This window comes from Castor canadensis, chromosome 7 (genome assembly GCF_047511655.1).
Source record: "Castor canadensis chromosome 7, mCasCan1.hap1v2, whole genome shotgun sequence".
Classification (NCBI taxonomy): domain Eukaryota; kingdom Metazoa; phylum Chordata; class Mammalia; order Rodentia; family Castoridae; genus Castor; species Castor canadensis.
The window spans coordinates 82878754-82886955 of record NC_133392.1 but is presented as its reverse complement, the minus strand read 5'-3'; the positions used below and the strand labels follow the sequence as shown (position 1 = coordinate 82886955).

The window sequence follows — 8202 nt, the reverse complement described above, 5'->3', positions numbered from 1 at the left end:
GAGATTTGTTAGGTAGTCATACAACCCAGGCCATATACCCAGTATTCTAAATCTTGTGTATTTCTGTTGTAATATGTGAACACCTTTCTATATTTAAGAAACATTAAATTATATTAAAACCAAAATCCATGAGGAGAAAAACTTCTACTAACTCTTTTGTTTTTAAGACAATTTATAAGTCAGTTTACTAAATTTATTAAAATAGTTGACTTAGGCATCTGCAGTGGTTACTTCGACCTCCACTCCTGGCTCAGTACTGATGGAAGTAATCTGTTTAACAATCTCAGAAGGACAGTGCAAGTCAATGAGTTGCTGTGGATTCTCATCTGGAACAGATTCCACGTCTTAGAACCTTCACCACAAGTTGTTTTTCTTGTAGTGATTCTCAAAGTCTTAGTTGACATGCGAACTGGTCTTTCACATTGAGGTTCTTTTCCTTGGTGCCTCTGATCAAGACAGCACCCACCTTCTCCAAAGACTTCACATTGTGGCTGGTGAGAGTGATTTGAATTCGGTGAATCATCACCTCCAGCTCCATGGGGCTTTTCCCAGTATGTTCAAAAGCCATGGTTAAGTGCAGCTTCCTGAATGACTTGTTCCTAGAGGGGAGCAAACAGCAGTGAGTCAGGAGGAGGGGCGAACAGAACAAAACTCCGCTTCACCCACAACCACATCTCCCTCAAAATGTTCTACTAATTCTTGAGTGATTTCCCCAAATCTGTTTTGTTTTACCAGCCTAGAACCTCATTCTACACAATCAGTTCCTTGAACAGTTATTAATTAATTGTCTGTCAAAACCAATCTATACTTCACTGAGCATCAGGCATACTTGTTTTATCAGTAGAGTATATAAGAAGACTTTGCAAAAAGAAAGACCTTTTCTTTGTGGTCTGACACACTCCTCCTGGCAGGGTGTGCCAGACTTCCCAGAGACCAGGCTCTGCAGCATGGATGTCTTCTCCAGTGCCAGTCACTGTAGTACACATGGCTTCCCTAGTACAATGTCCTTGCAGTTTGTAGAAATGAACAACTCAGGGCCAACAGATTAGCTTTGATGCTTGTTTTGTAGAGAAATTTTCCCTAAGAAACAGATACTAGGGAACAACTTTCCTTGATACTCTGGGGAAAATTATTTTAGCATGTTCCCACTGGAGCATATCAGTTACCTTTCTGCCCTCCAACAAAAGCTGTGTCTTCTCTGACAAGTCCTCTCTCTTGTACTTGGAGAGAAGTGGGACATTACTTGGGTGCCCACCTCTGCTACAAGGATAGTGTCTGCCAATTTTAACTTCCATTCACGAATTGTTTAAGTTTTATTTACTTCTTACTAACCAATCACTTCCTAGTCTAATCCTTATTATAATTAAGAATTCCTTATATTAGCTTTTATTCAATATTCTGTGTTATCTCTGTCTTCCCATTAGAAAGGTACACTTCCCTTACCAGGAGTTTTGTCCTCTACCTGCATTTTCTTATCTAATTCATACTCATCTACTTGCTGAATATAGCACCAAATGTCACATTCTCAACAAAGCATTCCAACAGCCAACCTGATGAGTTTGGATTTTCCTAATATTTGACTTCAATGTATGGTATATATTTACTTCACAGTAAATCTGCAGTTACAAGTTCATATATCTCTGTGATTATTTGATTAGTAAATGTCTCTGCTATTCATTTCAAAATTCTGTGGCAGAAAGGGTAGTGTCTGTTGTTTCTTCACACACACACACACACACACACACACACAAATACACACACACACACTCACACACTCCTAGCTCAAGGTCTCAGATCAGAAATGCAATGCAAATATTATGGGAAGAATTAAACAATATTTTACTGAGGCTTTAGGCTCAGTGATAAATTATAGAGGGACATTTAAAGATACAGGGAAGTTTCTAAGCCCCTTTTGGAAAATCACTGAAGGTTTAATGATGAAAAATTCCAAAAAAAATAAAAGCAAATTATCACAGTAAATATAATAAAGCTGTCTATACAGAGTGTCCAATGAGGCATTATTCTTTTCCTATGACGAATTTTTGTCTTGCTACATCTTCCATGGCAAACCCCACTCCCAAATTCTGAGGAAATTCTCCTGATCTATTCTCATTTCACAGGATTTTTCATTATCCTACTGCCAATTCCTGAAATAATGTGCATGCTCTTTAGTATTCCAAAACACATTTCAGCCTGCAAGCACATTTAATGATAGGTTTTATTTGATTAGTGAGAGGATAATGGATAACCATATAGCCCATGTCTGATTATTGTCAATTTAGCAATGACTTACTCTTTATCTTTGCCCAAATTTTTCCTTATTTTCATTTCTCTCTGATTTCAGTGCTAGTTTTCTTTTACTCTACAAATTCTTAAGATTCTGTTGTGTTCCAGCTACTCTCATTTGTTCTCCCAATATTTATTTATTAAAAAAAACTTATAAAGCTTTCAGGTTTTAGTTTCCACAAACATTCAACAAACATGTGTTTAATGCCAGTTGCTTCTGATATTAGGATTTTTATGCTGATTATTTTCAAAGCCTTGTAGCATGGCAATTTAACATGTATTTCAATATCTCTTGTAGAAGCCAAGTATGAGTTAAACATTTTTAAATCAATGCACTCACATTTTATAATACAGATTCCAATATTTTAACTTAGTGAGGATTCCCAGAGTCATATTATGCATAACTCCACATAACTTGTGAGTTCTTAAAGCTCTTATTCTGTCTTAAAGACTTTCTTGTAATATGCAAACATCTGTAGTAGGGAGAAAATCATTTACTGTTTGCCCCCTCTTAATGAATCCATTGCATCATTCCCATTTTTAGTTAAGGCAAATACTTGTCAAACAAAGTATTTATTTTGCTGCATCATCAAAGGAGCATTCTTTAAATCTTTGTTGATACAAATTGAAAAATTGTTTTCATATTTTACCATGTTAGTAACCATGAAGTGTTGCTCTTGAATTTCTCCTATTTATTAGGTGATTTATATCTTCTAATCATTTTTGTTTTATTATCTTGTGGGGAAAGTGGTAGGAAGTAAGGCACAAAACATAAGTGAACCGACTTATAATAAGAAAGAGACATGCAGAATAAATCTGAGTCTGGAAGACCACAAGAGAGTGGAATATGATGCAGTCTTGCTGTGCAGTTGATCCAGTTTCTCTAAAGACAAAAATAAATGCCTTATTATTTTTCATAAGAACATGCTCTGGATCACATTATGGAATATGCATAAGAGTTGCATCTCCCTTATTTATATTATATAATTTAACAAAACCATTAGTCACAATTACTTGCAAGTGAATTAAAACATATATATATATATTGTAAAGATAGTATGTTCACAACTGACAATAAGCTAAAGGAAAGAAATAAATGATGGAGTAATTCTTGAGATGAGGGAGAAAAATGGACACTATGGAAAGGTTATTCAAGGCAAAGAAAGCAGTTTATGAGAATGTATATAACATTCAGTAATAGGGATTAAATTATAATGGCTGAAGCATGAATTTCTAGATAAAGAGCTGTGGGCAATGTGCTATCCTTATCTCAACCAGCAAAAACACTTGTTCTTTCCTATTATTGCTTATACTCTTTCTTCAACATAATTAGAGATAAGGGCAAAATAGTTTCTGCTGGGTATCAAGGGGGTTGGGGGGAGAGGGAAGGGGCAGAGTGGGTGGTAAGGCAGGGGGTGAGGGCAGGGGGGAGAAATGACCCAAGCCTTGTATGCACATATGAATAATAAAGCAATAAAAAAAAGAGATGGGGTGTCATGACCTTCCCTACCCCAGGTTGGCAAGGAAGTGTAATCCTCCCAATTTGAGAGACCTGTGGATCTTGGGGTGACAGGCATGTGCCAATGTGCTCAATTGTTGATTGAGATGGAGTCTTGCTAAATTTTGTTGGTGATAACCTCAATTGAGTTCCTCCTGATCTCAGCTTCCCAAGTAGCTAAGATTATATGCATGAGCCACTGACACCTGGATTATTCTACACTTTTAATTCTACAAACTCACTTTGGACAGTAAAGTGATTCAAATTTATTTCTCGTCCATCTAAACAGTCCAAGAGGCCAAATGGGCATGTGTCACGGATGTTGGCATTACTATTTCGCCTTAGCTTTTCTTTCCTTTTGAAAATATTTTTCCTATAATATGTGCTTTTCACTTTCCAATTTTTCACTTTCTATTTTATTCTTTATGATGTTTTTAAAAACTTCATCATGTTTATTTGAAGAATAAAATATCTCATAAGGCTTGACTTTTGTTATTATTCATTGACATATCACAATACACAGTGCCCAATACTATGAGATTATTTAATATCTAATTGTGAAAATTAAATTATGGGTACATCTGTATTCATTTTGCTTTTCACATTCCTTTGGGAATCCTAGCATATTGTTTTACTTTGGTCCTATGACCAAGAATGAGAAAAAACTCTTCTGAATTTCCCCCAGATTTCAAGCATATTTAATACTGAGTTACTTCTTCATCAGGAAAGGCATGTTTATTTCTGCAAAAATCTCTTGCAATATTGCCATATCTGATCTGGCAAAGTCTTCTCTCTTTCCACCTACTGTTAATTTTGGAACACATTAACTTCCAGAGGTGAATAATTATGAAGTACATAAAAATTGTCTTTCCATGTTCAGCAGAAAGAACTATGAATTCATTTAATCACCCAATTTATTTGCTTCTTAAATAAATATACTTAAGAAAAAATTATCTTTAAGTAAAATTTTAGGTAGTAATTATTATATAAAAGCATTGTTAATTTCTTTTTGGGGAGAGAAGGGAGTGAGACAGGGCCTCTCTCTTGCCCAAGTTGGCTTTGGATTCCTGCATTCATGCTAGGATTACAGTATGCAACCCCATGTATGGCTCCTTAATTTACTTTGCTTAAATTCTTATTTTGTTTTTAATTAAAACAGCAACATATTAAGCTAGTAAATTAGTGCAAAACTTAGGTTATTTGTTATCTCACACTGTTTGCACACAGACACTTCTTTAAAGTTGGATTTTTGCTAGCCATAAGCTAGGAGTCAATTGTAGTTTTATGTTCACTATTACAAAAAAAAAATACTCTCCAAGCCAAGCATTGGTGGGTCACACCTGTAATCCTAGCGACTCAGGTAGCAGAGATCAGGAGGATCATAATATGATGCCAGGCCAGGACAAGTAGCTCATGAGACCCTATCTCAAAAAAACCCAAGCAACATTAAAAAGGGCTGGTGGAGTGCCTAATTTGTAGACCCTGAGTTCAAGTCCCAGTATGGCAAAAAAATAATTATATACTTTTGCAAGTATCTATTTTTGAATTTTTTCTGGATATCTCAGTGCATTTAAAACACTTTAGAAAAAGTAACATTTAATTCAATTTGTCTATGAACATTTTGAGTGTACAGAATTTCTAATTCATGTGAGTAAATTAGCAGCCTGTCTCATATTCTTTGTAAAAGTTGGTGAACAAAATAGAAAAGCTCCCTTTACTTGTAGTACTTTTACAGGGGTAAATCAGACCATAAACACAGATAAAGCAAGCAAATAAATAGCCATTCTCCATATTCATAAAGCTATGAAGATAATTATCAGAAGTAATTCTAATAATAATAATAAAATTCCATGTGTAATGAATTGAATATGAATTAAATGAAGTGAAATTTTCCTTTTGAAGAGAATATGCAAACATATGATATATGTTGTCCATAAACCATGTAAACCATTTTAAAAAAATATTTATCATTTAGCAATGAAAAGAACAATTAGTCTAACTGATTTAAAAAAGTGACTACAGTGACACTGATCCACTATAGGAGAACAGACTGACATACTGGGGAGTTAATGCTTCAACAGTAAACTAATAGATAAAAGGAAGAATACTGATATTGCCTATACTAATTATTTTGGATTTAATCCATATCTGAGTATTTTCTAAATTCCTTAGAAAAATTGCAAAACAATATCACTTGCAAATATGTATAGTGAATTCTTTAAGCATCCAGTCCATGGTTTACATACCAGGTCAGTGTTTGCACTCATAACATTCATTGAGATAGAAACAGACATTTCCTGGCAGGTGTTGGAATGGATAGGCTAGAATAGAGAATAGAATAGCAAAAGAAAATAATGTACCTTTCCATTGTCTTGCATAAAATTGCCTGCAACCTAAAGACAACATGGAAACTTGAAGGGAGAGAGAAACTGATATTTAGTTCTACTCTATATGGAAATGACAATTCAAAAGACATAATTTAAATTTAGTTCTATAGCAATTCTTAAATAGTTTTTCCTGAACACCTGAATTGTCCTCTAAACCCATAACTTGACAAAAACATTAGTTATTTTTCCTGAAGAAATTTATGACATAGTGAAAAAGTACAAGTAACATTGATAGTTCAACTAAAATGGAAAATACATTTCTATTCATTTGTTTCTTTATTCATTAATTGATTCAACACAAATGTACAGGAAACCTGAAATGCTTTTCCCTTTATACTCCAGATAAAAAAGTATAAGTATAATCAAAAAGATCGCTGTTTCTAGAAAACACTGGTTGTCCAGTACTACTACTGTAATAAGGTGGACCACAAACAGAAAGAAAATGAGTAACACATCAAACCAGACTGTTGTAAAAATATGCAAATATCATCATAAGAATATACAACAGTAAGTAACTTAAGTTCTTACTCTATTTGCAGGTTGGGAGAAAATGCCATAATAAAATGATAGCATTTAAGCAAAATCCCAGAAGACAAAAAAGAGGTACACATTCAAAGAGAAAGGGAACACATCAACCAGTTTAGAGAAAATACACTACAAAACCCTTAAAGTATGACTGAGTATGTAATTTTTCAACAATGGTAGAAAATTAGGGCAGGAACCCATTCCCATAGTGGAGAAAAACAATAGAAGAGGGTGAAGAAATAGCTTGAGTCATTATCAGATAGTGAAATCTGGTGCTTCCAAGTTTTAGGAAACAATAAGGAGAGATAGAGTTAACAAAGAAGAAGCTAGGGAGAGCAAAATGAAATCAAATGATGAAGTATCATGATGAGGTGTTCCAAGAAAAATAAAAGTTGTTAACTCCTTGTGATGCAACTGAGAGTTCAAATGACATGAAAGAATACAAACAGGAACTAGAATACATCTACATATATATTTTCCTCCCACAGAGATTATTGACAAATGAAAGATATAAAAAGTAATAAATTCAAGTATGATATATTTGATAAATTGTAAGAACCTTTGTAAATGCTACAATGTACCCTCACCCAGCACAATAAAGGAAAGAATAAATAAAATGAAACAAGTAATAAAGATCGATCTGGATTTGAAAGTTTATTATGAAAAAAAAGATTAAAAACCAATGTGTTGAGAAAAGAGCTCAAGTGAAATATGGCAAGGTTTAGGAAGAACCCAGAAATTAGTCTCAACAAACACAACTAATTTTCAAAAGGGCATCAAGAAAACATACTTGGGAAGGATCCATCTCTTCAATAAACTGTGATGGAAAAGTTGTATATTCATATGTGAAAGAATAAAACCAGATTCCTACATTTCCCTAAATACAAAAAACCAACACAAAATGGATCAAATACTTAAATGTGAGACCTGAAGCTATAAAACTACTTGAAGTAAACATAGGGGAAACATTTCAATATATTGATGTGGGTAATGATTTTACATAAAACCCCAAAGCACAGGCAACAAAAGCAAAAATGGACAAATAAGATTGTGCCTAATAAGCATCTGCACAGTAAAGAACACAACACTTAAGACACAACATAAAAAATGGGACAAGTTATTTGTGATTGATTCATCCATCAAAGGGCTAATATTCAAAATATATAATCAACCAAATAGACAGCCAAAATTGATAAAAAGAAAAAAAGGTAGGAAGAATTTCAATTAGAAATAGGCAAATCATGTAAATAGACATATCACAAGAGAAAGCATACAAATGACCAATAAGTGTTTGAAAATATGTTCAACATCCCTTAATCATCAGGGAAAAACAACCAAAAACTACAAAGAGATATTGTCTTACCAGTTTAGAATATCTGTTAGCAAAAGCAAAACTAGAAAGTGCCATTGAGGATGTGGAGGAAGGGAAATTAACATTCGCTATTTACCAGAGTACAAATCAATACAACCACTAGAAAAAAGTATGTGGTTTTCTCAAAAACCTAT

At 33.9% G+C, this 8202-nt stretch overlaps 1 pseudogene; it reads right to left on the bottom strand.

Annotated features, from left to right (window-relative positions):
• Positions 1-210: 210 nt before the first annotated feature.
• LOC109674846 (small ribosomal subunit protein uS10-like) lies at positions 211-568 on the bottom strand (annotated as a pseudogene).
• Between the last annotated feature and the right edge of the window lie 7634 nt (positions 569-8202).